We start from the raw sequence: 7,643 nt of genomic DNA, 5'->3' as shown, positions 1-7,643 counted from the left end.
GATCTTCATGAGCAAGACCATGATACTGGCAGTTTTGTTGCACTAGGGTGACTAATTGTGGCTTCAACTCAAAGTTGTTCGCAGCTATAGGAGGCACCACAATGCTCTTTCCATAAAGATCTGCAGTAGGGACAGGATAAGAGCCAAGCACTCTCCTTTGTTGCTCATCCCCATTCGGATTTGCCACATTGGCATTAACAGCATTATTATTATCCATAGTGGACTCTGCAGCCTTGTAAAGTTTTGCTTGTTGTAAACGTCACTTACAAGACCTTTCAGGTTCAGAATCAAAGTCTAACAGAGGTTCCTTGTCCCTGTTCCTGCTCATAAACAGACAGAAGACAAGAAAAGATGGGATTCTCTACGTCAGAGTGCAGAAAACTCCTAGTGAGGTAACCTATGTAAAATAATAAAAAATAAAAATACTAAATAAATAAATAAATCCAAAAATAATAACTGAAATTAGAAAAAAAAATTTGAAAATCAACAGGAAAAATAAACAGGAAAAATCTCGCTGGTTGTCTCCTTTATTTCTTGTGTTCCTTCCATTTTTGCAAGCTTCCTTTCCATCCTCTAATCCATTCCTGCCCTATAAAGCCTGAAAACACTAAATACACGGATCACGACATCGAATGGTATAAAGGGGAATTAAAATACATGAATTAAAGGCTTAGGAAGCAAGTTTTCAATCATAGAACATAATTAGGAAGGAATTGTAAAATCATGCAAATAGTATGAATAAGTGAGTAAAGAGTTAATAAAAACCACTCAAATTAGCACAAGATAAACCATGAAATAGTAGTCTATCAACCATCATTGAAAATTGGTTGATATTTGTTGGATGGTTACTTTAGTAGGATATTGGATGGTTAGTTTTGCAAATTTTCTCAAGTTTGAACAATTTCTAATTCCTGCTATGTTGCTCTTGTCACTACAGCCAAAGAATTACCTGAACTTGTTGTTATTGATTTGTAATAAATTTAAAATAATTTTCATCTCAGGCCAGGACCGTTAGGATTTTAAACCCAGACAGCAAAATTGCATTTAGGAAAAAAAATATTTGTGATGAATGATACAAATTGTCTCTATTGATTAGATGGTATTGCTTATGTCATTGGCCATATAAATGAATGTTAATGTGTGAGATTTTTATTAATTTTATTTTAGAGTACAAGTAAATTCTTAACTTATTACTTTTAAAATGAGTGTGATAGTGTTAAAATTCCGATATTAAAGTCCAAGAAGATGTGCAAATTTCCATTGGGAAGAAGGCCTTCCGGCTACTCAATTCTCCTCGGTGCAGGTCTGGGTTGCTGCGCTAGTGCGAAGACCCTGCAAACCACCTGGACGCAGTTCGAACGATAGGGCGGTGGGAAGAGAGGCAGACGACGGTCAGTTATCTTGCAGGGCTAAAGCGGCGAGTTTCTCCGATTAATCCAAAGAATGGAGGTCACGCCGTCTTGACGAAGGAAGTTCCTTTTTCTGATTCTATAACTGACGGGAATCCTAATTTGTTTCAAAATTCAAATTAGAAGGAAATCAAATTTAATTAATTACCTATAATTTAATTTTAATTTCAATTAAACCCCCATTGTATGTATTGTATAAGAAGGATATTGTCTCCTCATACTTTTCCTAACAAAATATATGATTAATGATTAAGTGATTATGATTTATTGAGGAAGCGCGGTAATGTTGCGAGTGTGCCAAAGATGCATATGTGAGCTAATGATTGAATATTATTGAGCTTGGGGTGTTGTCTCCCCCCATGTAGGCTTGGGATTCGTCCCATAGATAATATTGAGCTTGGGGTGGGATTCGTCCCATAGATAATATTGAGCTTGGGGTGTTGTTTCTCCCATGTCAACTTGGAATTCTTTCCATGGTTAATTTCTGAGATTGGGGCGGCACGTATAGAGGAACTGTCCACGGTTAGCTACTAGGACATGTCGGGCTGGCTACGTAACCGACAGTTGATATCAACAGCCATAGGACAATCATACATCATATTCATATTGTTTGAATTGCTTGCTTGTACATTAATTGGGATTTCCTAAGTGATTATAATATGCTATTTGTTATACTTGCTATTTGTATTACTTGTATTCTAAATGTGTTTGCCATTGTCTACTTGTTTGTCTTTGTCATTTCATTAGAGATGGAGGAACGGAGGAAAGATGGAAAGACTTAGGGTTCTAGTTAAGTTTTAGTTAGATTTAAGGAGTTGGTTAAGTTTATAAAGCTTTAGAAAACCACCCTGATTTTTGGTTTCTGTTTTAGTTCTTTAAGTTTTATAATTTGAGTGTCGGCATTCTAGGATTGCCTCTGCCATTCCCAGGACCTTATATCTTATGTGCGTGGCACCTTTACCATGCTGAGAACTCCCGGTTCTCATTCCATACTATGTTGTTGTTTTTTTCAGATGCAGGTCGAGAGGCACCTCGCTAGGCGTCTAGAGTTTTTGTAATGAAGTGGATACATTTTGGTGTTTTACTTTTGGTCCCTTGCTATATGTGTATAGACTCTCCTTATATATATACTTGTTTTATTTTGTAACTCCTAGAGTTTTATGGAGAACTAGGGTAGTATATATGTATTTTTGGATATCGGGTCATGTATATATATGTGTATAAATATTCTCCGGCCAACCTTAGTTTTATAGGCTGAGTTAGGAGCTTGTTAGTTTGTACCTTTTGGCTATCTATTCCTAGTTTCTGTTAACTTATGCTTGTTAACCTTAGTTTCTTCTTACGCAAGTAATCCTGTTTCTAGAGCATTGCGCTTTTTATTTTACGATTTTTGCTTTATCCATTTTTCAAGGCTCCTCGTATACTGTATGTTTTTCAATATTATTATATATATTTTTATTTTAGATGTCGTAATACCACGCTACCTCTGTTTTACATCCTAGGAGTAAAGCTCTATGTAATAGGGTGTTACATTATGGTATCAGAGCAGTTCGTTCCTATAGAGCCTGAAGGACGGACTGACTATGCTTCTGTGCATTCTCTGTGTATGTGTCTATGTGCTATTAGGATATCTAAGTGATATATGTGGTATAAACGTTCATCAGCATGCATTTGGGACTTGAAGCACTAGACTTGCGATATTGATATTGATTAACTTGATATCACTTGTTTAGTGTGTATAGGAACCAGATGTCGACTCGCGTACGTGGTCGTGGGCGATGCAGAGGTAGAATAGGCGATGCTATACCTGAACCGACAGGGAATAACCCTGTAGATTTAATGGCTGCCCTGGAAAACATGGTTGCGGCTATACAGGCGACAGCTGAAGCACTGGAAAACCAGATGAACAATGAAGAACAATGGGAATAATGGCGATGAGGGTCCAATGACGCTTGCTTCTTTCCTGAAGGTTCACCCTCTAACCTTCCAGGGAACCTCAAACTCCACTGAGGCAGATAATTAGATTCAGGCGATGGAGCGGGCACTACAGCTCAACAGGTTCCTGAGGAGCAATGGGTTGAATTTGAAACTTATCAGCTGCAAGGCAAGGCTCGATACTGGTGGCAGGGTACTCGACGTATCCTGCAGCCAAATAGTTTTGTAATCTCTTGGGAAGTGTTCCACACAGAATTTTACAAAAAGTATTTCTCCAGTTTGGTTAGAAACACCAAAGAACTTGAATTATTGCTTCAATTAAAATAAGGCCAGATGACTGTTACTGAGTATACTAATAAGTTTGAAGAGCTATGCCAATTCTCCTGCATCTGTCAAGGTGCTCCTGAAGATTTTGCTAAGTGGAAGTGTATCAATTATGAGGGAGGTCTTAGGAGCGATATTATGAGCTCTGTTGCGCCGATGGAGATCAGAGTATTTTCTAAACTTGTGAATAAGGGTAGGGTGACTGAGGAATGTGTGAGAAAGGCGGCATTATATAAGGGTGATCATAGAGCCTTTGCTACGGGAGATCAAGGAAGAACTTTTGCACCTAGAGGTCAAGAGTTCAAGCGAGGCAGTAATATTCCACAGCAACATCAAGGTCAGACTAGCTTCCGGAGGTTCAATAATAACAACAACCAAGGAAGAGGACAAGGAAAGCAAGCTCAGTTTCCGCAAGATGATTTGACTTGTAGGAGGTGTAAAAGATACCACCCGAACACTCCGTGTAGAGCCGGTTGGGATGTATGTTACTACTGTGGGGAAGCTGAGCATGTGTCCTGGAATTGTCCGGAGAAAAAGAGTCAAGAAGCTAGAAGGGCTCCGCAGGCGAGACACATGTACACCATGGCGGCGGATGGTACTGAGGCCACAAATGCTCCAATTAGAGGTACTTGTAAACTAATTGTTGAAGTTTTGAATGCCTTGCATGATAACGACATGTAGTACACATTTTAACGCATTACCAAATGTTGGGAAATTGTGAATTTCCAAGTAAACGATTGATTGATAGCTTCCGATGGGTGAGACAGAACGACGTTTGGTTGGCTTAGATGGAGTGACTAGGTTCTTGGAGAATAATAACTAAAGTTATGTAATAGAAGAGGATTGAAAAAGTAAGCATACAGCTTGAGTCATAGGTTAGGGACTGGGAATTTTAAGAGTGGCGCGACGATACTATTAGAATCGGTAGAACTTAGGGGTTTGAGGGAGTGTGAGATAGAAGACGGAATCCATTCAACCAAGTGTTCCCGGTAGGAAGCACCAGTTATGTCGAATGGAAAAGAAGATAACAACAGGATGAATTATACGTGAGGGAGTGCGTTAGCAAATCTCGGCGAGTCAACCTAGTTTTTCCTTTGGTGACTTACACTGGGAGTCCATCTTAAATTTCTTCTTGAGTAATGAACTGATCAACTTTCCAATCCTATTTTCCTACTCGCGTGAATCTTGTTTCTCTCGAAAGGAGCTTGAGGTTGTCTTGGAGTAATTGTGTAAATCCTTAAATCTTGGGGACTACTGTGAGTGGAATTGATCTATTTAGCGAACTTACATTCCGTTGACATCAGCTAAGATTTATTTAACTTGATGGACTTCATTCCCTCTCCATCAAGCTTGGACTTCAATCCTCTCTTTGGAGTGCACCTTAACTTCTCCTTATGCATTTTTACTAATCTCTAATGCTTGCTGCAACTACCACATAAGATATCCTTTTATCTTCTAATGAATACCGTTTGAGTAGTTCAACCACTTTTGGGCTTAATATCTTTTAAAAATCAACTTAAGTTTGGTTTAACATCATGTATGACTCCTAAGCATAACCATCAGGATGCCGATTCCTTGAAAGAAAAGAGTGACCTCTGTACCAAAATTCATGACACCTGAACCTAATGGAACTATTCGAAAATCCTACACATGCACTATCCAAGGGCCTAGAAGGTGAACGGATGCAACATCATGACAACGTGACAACACCTTAATGGAAGGACTCTGAAAAATGATCAAAAGATTTAATGTACAATAAGAAATAGTAAGGTTACACGGTACACTAATTACTTTAGTATTGAGATGACCCCGGAGGACTAGAGAGCCAAAACAACGGAAAGAGTAGATGAATTTGAGTTGAGACTCTAGCTGCGCAGAGCCAACTAAAGAGTTGTGCGGATAAGAGAAGAGAATACCTAAATCATTCAAGAAGGAGTTTATGCGTACTCAACAGTTACTTCAACAGATTGGGATTAGTAAGCAAGTAAGATTAAGGAATTACACCCGAGGTGTATTAGACCAATTGTAATAATAAGACGGATTATAATAATAGGGATGGAAGGACACACCTAAGAACTTGTACCCAACAGGAGGAACGACTACTACACCTATCTCAGATAACTGAACTTGAATTTTAGGGGCAAAATTCCTAATTAGGTGGCTAGGATGTAAAACCCAAGAAATTAATAAGTAATTAGCCAAAAAATTTTATAAAACGTATACCCACGCATACGCGTGACCCGAGGGTTTTGCGTACGCGAACATGGTCATACGCGACCATGCGTTTCGGCCTAGCGTGCGTGCATACGCATGTAGGGGGTTGCATACGCGAAATGGTCCAAGGTACACGTCCACGCGTAGGCGTGATTTATGCGTACGCGTGACCCCTGTTTTTAGCAAATGAGATTTTTGTGTTTTGAACATGATTTTAAACCTCTAAACCTCTACTTTCATTCCTTTGACCCTAGATCTTGTTAGTAAGCCTAGTAATAGGAGGAAATTAGAAAATGGTGGTAACTTAGAGATGAAGAAAGATTTTTACAAAGGTAATATGGGGTTGGAGAAGGTGGAGTTTGATTCGATAAAGATGATGAAAGTGGTGTACAAGGCAATTAAGAGAGTAATGTATAATTGAGAATGATGTATGAGAGAATTGATGATGTTAGTTAATTGAGAATAACAAAATATATGATTAATGATTAAGTGATTACGATTTATTGAGGAAGTGCGATAATGTTGCGAGTGTGTCGGAGATGCATATGTGAGCTAATGATTGAATATTATTGAACTTGGGGTGTTGTCTCTCCCATGTCAGCTTGGGATTCGTCTCATGGTTATCATTGAGCTTGGGTTGTTGTTTCCCCCATGTCAGCTTGGAATTCTTTCATTGGTTAATTTCTTAGATTGGGGTTATCATTATGTGCGTGGCACCTTTACCATGCTGAGAATCCCCGATTCTCATTCCATACTATGTTGTTATTTTTTTTTCAAATGCAGGTCGAGAGGCACCTCGCTAGGTGTCTGGAGTTTTCACAGCGAAGTGGATACATTTTGGGATTTTACTTTTGGTTCCTTACTATATGTGTGTAGACTCTCCTTATATATATACTTGTTTTATTTTGTACCTCCTAGAGGTTTATGGAGAACTAGGGTAGTATATATGTATTTTTGGATATCGGGTCATGTATATATATGTGTATAAATATTCTCCGGCCAACCTTAGCTTTGCAGGCTGAGTTAGGAGCTTGTTACTTTGTACCTTTTGGCTATCTATTCCTAGTTTCTGTTAACTTATGCTTGTTAACCTTAGTTTCTTCTTACGCAAGTAATCTTGTTTCCGGAGCATTGCACTCTTTATTTTACGATTTTTGCTTTATCCCTTTTTCAAGACTCCTCGTATAGGGTAACTTTTTCAATATTATTATATATATTTTTATTTTAGAGGTCGTAATACCACATCATCTCTATTTTACATCCTAGATGTAAAGCTCTGTGTGGTAGGGTGTTACATTCTTGACAATTAAAATGTGATGCTTTGACATTAAAATTAAGTAATATGGACAAAAAATTAATAATAAAAGAATAATAATAAAGCCAATTGTTTTTAAGAAAAACATAAATTGAAATGAAACATATTTATAGAAATTAAACACATACTTAAATTTTATTATTATATGAGATGTGATATCTGAATATCCATCGTATATGATGTAAATTAACTCTTAATAATGGGTCTATTTACAAAAAAATTATTTATTATATTTTGACATATAAAAGAGTTAGAATGAAAAAAAATGGTACAAAAACATTAATTAATTGCACTTGAGTACCTGATAAATTTATATCAGATATCGTTACCTTACAATATATTTGATAGAGCATAGCTAATGTATTCTATAAACATATTGTCATATTATATAAAAATTTATATATTCAAAAGGAGTATATAATACAACAGTTTTTTTTATTTTTTTA

The sequence above is a fragment of the Arachis ipaensis genome, chromosome B04 (genome assembly GCF_000816755.2).
Source record: "Arachis ipaensis cultivar K30076 chromosome B04, Araip1.1, whole genome shotgun sequence".
NCBI lineage: Eukaryota > Viridiplantae > Streptophyta > Magnoliopsida > Fabales > Fabaceae > Arachis > Arachis ipaensis.
Note: the sequence above shows the minus strand (reverse complement) of the source record.